The following is a 7,027-nucleotide window of genomic DNA, read 5'->3' as shown; positions in this document are numbered from 1 at the left end:
GCAACAGATGTGACCACTCAAGTGGTTGCTGCTGCCATCCCATCCATTGCAAACATGTTTGAAATTCAGTTATTTGCGTAATTATAATTGAGAATCTCTAAACTTTGAAAAATGATCTAGTACTCAAGTTCAACATAACATAAACATCGACTTACTTCTGGAGACAGTATGAGCCACTCCTTCGCCGTAAACACAACTTTAGCTCACGATTTCCGCTTCATCGGGATTTCCACATTGTACCCGGAACTTTTTAATTATATGCATACAATCAAAGTGCAATTTGATGTTTAATCAATCTGCCATCCTCAATAAGTTATGTTCTGTCCAATCTTCGAGCGTTGTATTTGTCATGTCGCTCGAAAGACTGTTTCGTAAAACCGACTGGGAGAATTTAACGCTTCTCTCTCTCCGATCCGGGGTCTTTGCGGTGATGCAATATTTCCAGATGTGCAACTTGTCCAAGTTTGAACAGTTGGTGCTGTGTATAAAGACGTTTACTGATGAGAGGAGACCAGAACAGAGTCGTGTTGACTATTGGAAAATCTCAAATAATAAGGTAAAATAAGGTAATTTAATAATTTATTCAACAGAAAGAGGACCCAGCGCCACAGTTATCTTCTTAATGGAAAAATGACATGCACAATTATTTTACTAACAAAGTTTATGCAGTCCCTGTCAATATTTAAAAAAAGAGAAAAAAAGACAGGCTTATCTGGAAGTAGATATTATTTTTATTCACCCAATTCTTTCCACATCTAACCAAATCTAAAAATAGAACCATGATGACATTTGGCAGAAGGAGAGAAGAGAGAAAAACACCTAACATCGGACAAGATAAAACATCATGTAGTTTCCCAGCAGCCCCTGCACTGTCATCTTTATTGAGTAAGCAACAGCCTACCAACTGGACCACTTCTAAATCAATGTTGAGAAACTCATTCAAACTGAATTTCTGATCGTCAATAAAGATCATGCTACAAGGACAAGATGCACTACCAGCTGCTTGTGGCCTCCCTCATCCATAGTACCATAATGTGACCTCCCTCATCCACAGTACCATAATGTGACCTCTCTCATCCACAGTACCATAATGTGATCTCCCTCATCCACAGTACCATAATGTGACCTCCCTCATCCACAGTACCATAATGTGATCTCCCTCCTCCAACAGTGTCATAATGTGATCTCCTCATCACAGTGCCATAATGTGATCTCCCTCATCCACAGTGCCATAATGTGATCTCCCTCATCCACAGTGCCATAATGTGACCTCCCTCATCCACAGTGCCATAAGAGTGCCAGAGTGCTCACAATCAGAGCCGTGTATGCAGAGTTTGTTAAACCAATATACTCTGCATCCTTCGTTCCACATGAGGAACGATGGTTAGAATAAAGAAATCCTCTCGTTAGGAGGTTAACCGTCGTTCCTTAAACACAATCCATCCACAGACAGCTGACAGCGGACCCTTATCAACACTGAGGGCCATGAATGTCCATATTTTCAACTGTAATCTATAACACCACCTCACTGGACCAGTTACATTCAATCAACCATCCAACCAACCAATCAATCAATCAATCGATGATTGATTGTCATTTCCAGATGACTCGGGGTAGAGGCACAGCAGACAGGTGTCAGAGCGAGAGGAGAAACCAGAGTGTGGACAGACCAGGATGACTCGGGTAGAGTCACAGCAGACAGGTGTTCAGAGCGAGCAGGAGAACCAGAGTATGGACAGACCAGGATGACTCGGGGTAGGTCTCTCCTTTAGTCCTGCATGCTCACTCAATGAGACGTCCAGCAAAACACTCCCATGGTGCCGATGATACACACAGCCATGAACACCACACAGCAAGATGTGATCCAGGACCATGGCTACAAACTTCCACTCCTCAACAGCCTGAGAGAGGAGGGAAGAGAGAGGAGGGGGTGAGAAGGTGAAAGGTGAAGAGAGAAAGAAGAGAGAGAAGAGAGAGAGAGAGAGAGAGAGAGAGGGTGAGAGAGAGCGAGAAGAGAGAGAGAAAGAGAGAGAGAGAGTAGAGAGAGAGTTGAGTCAAAAACTGAGTCATTAACATTTTCAAGACAATTCGTTTTTGTTTTAGCTCCACAACATTAAAACATGAAAGCTCGAAAAATAGACAGACAGACAGACTCAGACAGACAGACTCAGACACAAAGAAAGACAGACTCAGACACAAGACAGACAGAATCACCACAAAGACAGACAGACTCAAAGACAGACAGACTCAGACACAAAGACAGACAGGCTCAGATACACAAGACAGACAGGCTCAGACTCAAAGACAGACAGACTCAAAGACAGACAGGCTCAGATACAAAGACAGACAGAATCAAAGACAGACAGACTCAGATACAAAGACAGAACAGACAGACTCAACTCACCACAAAGACAGACAGACTCAAAGACAGACAGACTCAGATACAAAGACAGACAGACAGACCACCACAAAGACCAGACAGACTCAAAGACAGACAGACTCAGACACAAAGACAGACAGGCTCAGATACAAAGACAGACAGGGCTCAGACTCAAAGACAGACAGACTCAAAGACAGACCAGGCTCAGATACAAAAGACAGACAGAATCAAAGACAGACAGACTCAGATACAAAGACAGACAGACAGACTCAAACTCACCACAAAGACAGACAGACTCAAAGACAGACAGACGCAGATCAAAGACAGACAGACAGACAGGACTCACCAACAAAGACAGACAGACTCAAAGCCAGACTCAGACACAAAGACAGACAGGCTCAGATACAAAGACAGACAGACTCAAAGAAGACAGACTCACCACAAAGACAGACAGGCTCAGACTCAAAGACAGACAGACTCACCACAAAGACAGACAAGCTCAGATACAAAGACAGACTATATACAAAGACAGACAGACTCAAAACAGACAGACTCACCACAAAGACAGACAGACTCAAAGACAGACAGACTCAGACACAAAGACAGACAGGCTCAGATACAAAGACAGACAGGCTCAGACTCAAAGACAGACAGACTCAAAGACAGACAGGCTCAGATACAAAGACAGACAGAATCAAAGACAGCCAGACTCAGATACAAAGACAGACAGACAGACTCACCACAAAGACAGACAGACTCAAAGACAGACATACTCAAAGACAGACAGACTCACCACAAAGACAGACAGACTCAAAGACAGACAGACTCAAAGACAGACAGACTCAGATACAAAGACAGACAGACAGACAGACTCAACTCACCACAAAGACAGACAGACTCAAAGACAGACAGACTCAGACATGAGTTCCATAAATGCTTCCTGAGATCTTATTCTTACATTGTTGGACTCTTCATCAGACTTCATGGTCTCTGCGATGTACTTGACCCCCTCGATGGCGCTGCGGACGTCCGGGTTCTTGGTGATGGGGGACTGGAAGGTGACAGAGGCAGMGGCAGGCTTGCCCGAGATGTCGGAGATGTCAAAGTCAGTCGGGTGGATCCTCTTCTCCTGCCTGTCCCTGGAAGGACGGTTCATAGTCGAGAAGAACATGAAATTGGGGATGGTGTCGATGAAAATCTGAAATACAGGAAAATACATTGTAATGAGTAACAAGAAGTCATGTAAAGTAAATCAATTACTGTAAAAACATTGTAACGAAAAACACAAAGTAGTGTACAGTACATAAATTACTGTAAATACATTGTAATGAGTAACACAAGTTACATACAGTACATAAATTACTGTAAATACATTGTAATGAGTAACACAAAGTACTGTACAGTACATCAAGTACTGTAAATACATTGTAATGAGTAACACGAAGTAATGTACAGTAAATCAATTACTGTAAATACATTGTAATGAGTAACACAAAGTAATGTAAAGCACATAATACTGTGTTGGGAGACTAACATATTTTTCATGATAATCAAGATCACGGACATCAACCATAAAACYATGAGTACTCAATGAATAAACGGACCAACCTGACATGCCATTACTCAAATGACTCAGCTAAAGTCAGCAATAGGACAGACAGACAGACTGCTCTTAACTACTTCCTGTCTCTCAAAGCAGATCCCCGCTAGAGAGGCTGCTGAGAGCTGAGGGGTTCTAAATCAGTGGTTCCCAACCAGGGGTACTAGGACCCCTGGGGGTACTTGGCCTTTCCACATGTGGTACCTGAGAAGACTCATGAAACCACCACTTATTGGTAAAATGCACATGAGGGGGTACTTCAGGGGTACTCCGGCAGAGCAGAATTCCGTTGGTGGAACAGTAACCCAAAAAGGTTGGAGACCCCTGTTCTAAATGGCCTAAAGCAGAATGTCACTAACACCTGACAATATACATGACATACTGCATTAGTACCACCAGGTGGCAGTGCAGCCAAGAGAAAAGCCCAAAAGCCCAACGGAATACACAGAGAATTTGGGGGGAAGCCTGACAATCCAACGTCACAGCCATCATCGGGGTCTGAAAACTAGGACACCACTAGATGTTGTACTGACATCGCTAAATTAGGAATGAGATGTGCTGACATTCACTTTGTCCATTGTGACCTAGTCTACCTACCTGACTGATTGACTGACTGATTTATTTATTTACTGACTACTGACTACTGACTGATTGACTGACTGACTGACTGATGATTGACTGACTGACTCACTGACTGATTGACTGACTGATTTATTGACTGACTGATTGACTGATTTATTGACTGACTGATTGACTGATTTATTGACTGACTGATTGATTTGTTGACTAACTGACTGACTGACTGATTGAATGACTGACTGATTGATTGATTGACTGATTGATTGTTGATAACTGACTGACTGACTGACTGACTGACTGATTGATTGACTGACTGACTGACTGACTGACTGACTGATGACTGACTGACTGATTGATTGACTGACTGACTCACTGACTGATTAACTGATTGACTGATTTATTGACTGACTGACTGACTGAATTATTGATGACTGATTGATTGATTGATTGACTGACTGATTGACTGACTGATTGAATTATTGATTGACTGACTGACTGATTTATTGATCGGTCGGTCGGTCGGTCGGTCGATTGGCCTACCTTGATTGACTGATTGATTTATTGACTGACTGACTGACTGATTGATTTATTGACTGACTGACTGATTGATTTATTGACTGACTGACTGACTGACTGACTGATTGATTGATGACTGATGACTGTATTGATTTATTGATCGATCCGTCGGTCGCGGTCGGTGACCTACCTTGATTGACTGACTGATTGATTGACTGATGGATTTATTGACTGACTGACTGATTGATTTATTGATTGACTGACTGACTGACTTGATTGATTGGACTGACTGATTGATTTAATTGATCGATCCGTCGGTCGGTCGAGTTGAACCTACCTTGCGGACCCACTGGGGCATGTGTGTGTGTACTGGGAAGAGCGGTGGTGTGTGTTGATGACGATGACGGTGATGACGATGGAAGCTATGACGAAGACCATGGTGAAGAGCATGTACTTCCCAATGAGAGGCACCGCACTGGAGGTGGAGGGGATGAGCTCCACGATGACGCAGCAAACACAGTGAGAGACAGCAGGACAAGAGATAGACAGGGTCATCTTCTCACCTATATGGAACAGAGACACTGGAGTCAACAACAACAACATCAACAACAACACACAACAACAACATCAACATCAACAACAAACACAGTCGGAGACAGCAGGACAGATAGACCAGGGTCATCTTACATACATGAGACAGTAGGGAGTCAAACACAACAAATACACTCAGCAATACCTAACCTCTAAAAGACAGTTCATCTATTTCAAAAACAAGCTGGTACACCTCTCAGGGACTATTTATTGAGAAACTGTTTACTGCTTTGTGAAAACGTTTCAACGGCTTGTGGGGATTGGTTGTTTAAATTTATTCGTACTGTAACGTGAGTGAGTGAGCCAGAAAAGAACATTTCCATTATATGTAAATGTGGGGAAATTCTTGTGAATTTGAATTTCTGCAGGTCTTACCATAGTCAGTCAGGAGGTAGAGAGACCAGTCCTGTCAGGATGGAGGGACAGCAGGCCTACCAGAGTCAGTCAGGAGGTAGAAGACCAGTCTAATCAGGAAGGAGAACAGCAGGCCTACCAGAGTCAGTCAGGAGGTAGAAGACCAGTCTAGTCAGGAAGGAGAACAGCAAGGCCTACCAGAGTCGTCAGGAGGTAGTAAGACCAGTCTAATCAGGAAGGAGAAACAGCAGGCCTACCAGAGTCAGTCAGGAGGTAGAAGACCGCGTCTTAGTCAGGAAGGGAAGAACAAGCAGGTCTAGCCAAGAGTCAGTGGAGGTACGAAGACACAGTCTAATCAGGAAGGAAGAAACAGGCAGGCCCTAACCAGAGTCAGTAGGGGAGGTAGAAGACCAAGTCCAGTCAGGAAGGAGAACAGCGAGGCCTTACCAGAGGTCAAGTCAGGGAGGTTTAGACAGACCAGTCCTAGTCAGGAAGGAGACAGCAAGGCCTACAGAGTCAGTCGGGAGGTAGAAGACCAGTTATCAGGAAGGAGAACAAGCAGGCTACAGCTAGTCAGTCAGGAGGTAAGAAGACAGTTCTAGTCACGGAAGGAGGGACGCAGGCCCTACCCAAGAGTCAGTGCAGAGCGGTCTACGACAGACCACGTCTACTATCAGATGAGGAACACGCCGCGCCTACAGACGTCAGTGGGGAGGTAGAAGACCAAGTCCAGTCAGGAAGGAGAACAGCATGCGGGGATGATGACGTTGACGATAAAGTAAAGAGAGAGGCAGCCTCAGCAGATTAGGAAGTGGTAGGTATATCCAGGTAGGGCGTGTCAGGGCAGCAGGCATAGTACACCCAGTGCTTCCAGCTCCTATAGTTCCTGCATCACCCACTCACCAACTCTCGCATGAAGTTAACTCCGGTCCAGGCCGGTCGTGTCCTAGAGGGGGACAGGGGACGGGTACAGGGCTAGGTAATACTTTACACTGGTTAAATTAAGA

General features: G+C 44.3%; 1 long non-coding RNA gene and 1 pseudogene across 1 annotated transcript; one reads left to right on the top strand and one right to left on the bottom strand.

The window, feature by feature from the left end:
- Nucleotides 1–1,083: 1,083 nt before the first annotated feature.
- On the bottom strand, nt 1,084–6,211 carry LOC112078974 (acetylcholine receptor subunit alpha-like; annotated as a pseudogene).
- Nucleotides 6,212–6,238: 27 nt separating this feature from the next.
- LOC139026984 (uncharacterized) lies at nt 6,239–6,806 on the top strand. Its single transcript, XR_011479003.1, has 3 exons — nt 6,239–6,285; nt 6,415–6,434; nt 6,749–6,806. It is a non-coding gene; the product is annotated as an uncharacterized lncRNA (long non-coding RNA).
- The last annotated feature ends 221 nt before the right edge of the window (nt 6,807–7,027 follow it).

Source organism: Salvelinus sp. IW2-2015, unplaced genomic scaffold, assembly GCF_002910315.2.
Source record: "Salvelinus sp. IW2-2015 unplaced genomic scaffold, ASM291031v2 Un_scaffold6619, whole genome shotgun sequence".
NCBI lineage: Eukaryota > Metazoa > Chordata > Actinopteri > Salmoniformes > Salmonidae > Salvelinus > Salvelinus sp. IW2-2015.
The sequence above is the reverse complement of the archived record's forward strand: the minus strand, read 5'-3'. Positions and strand labels throughout refer to the sequence as shown.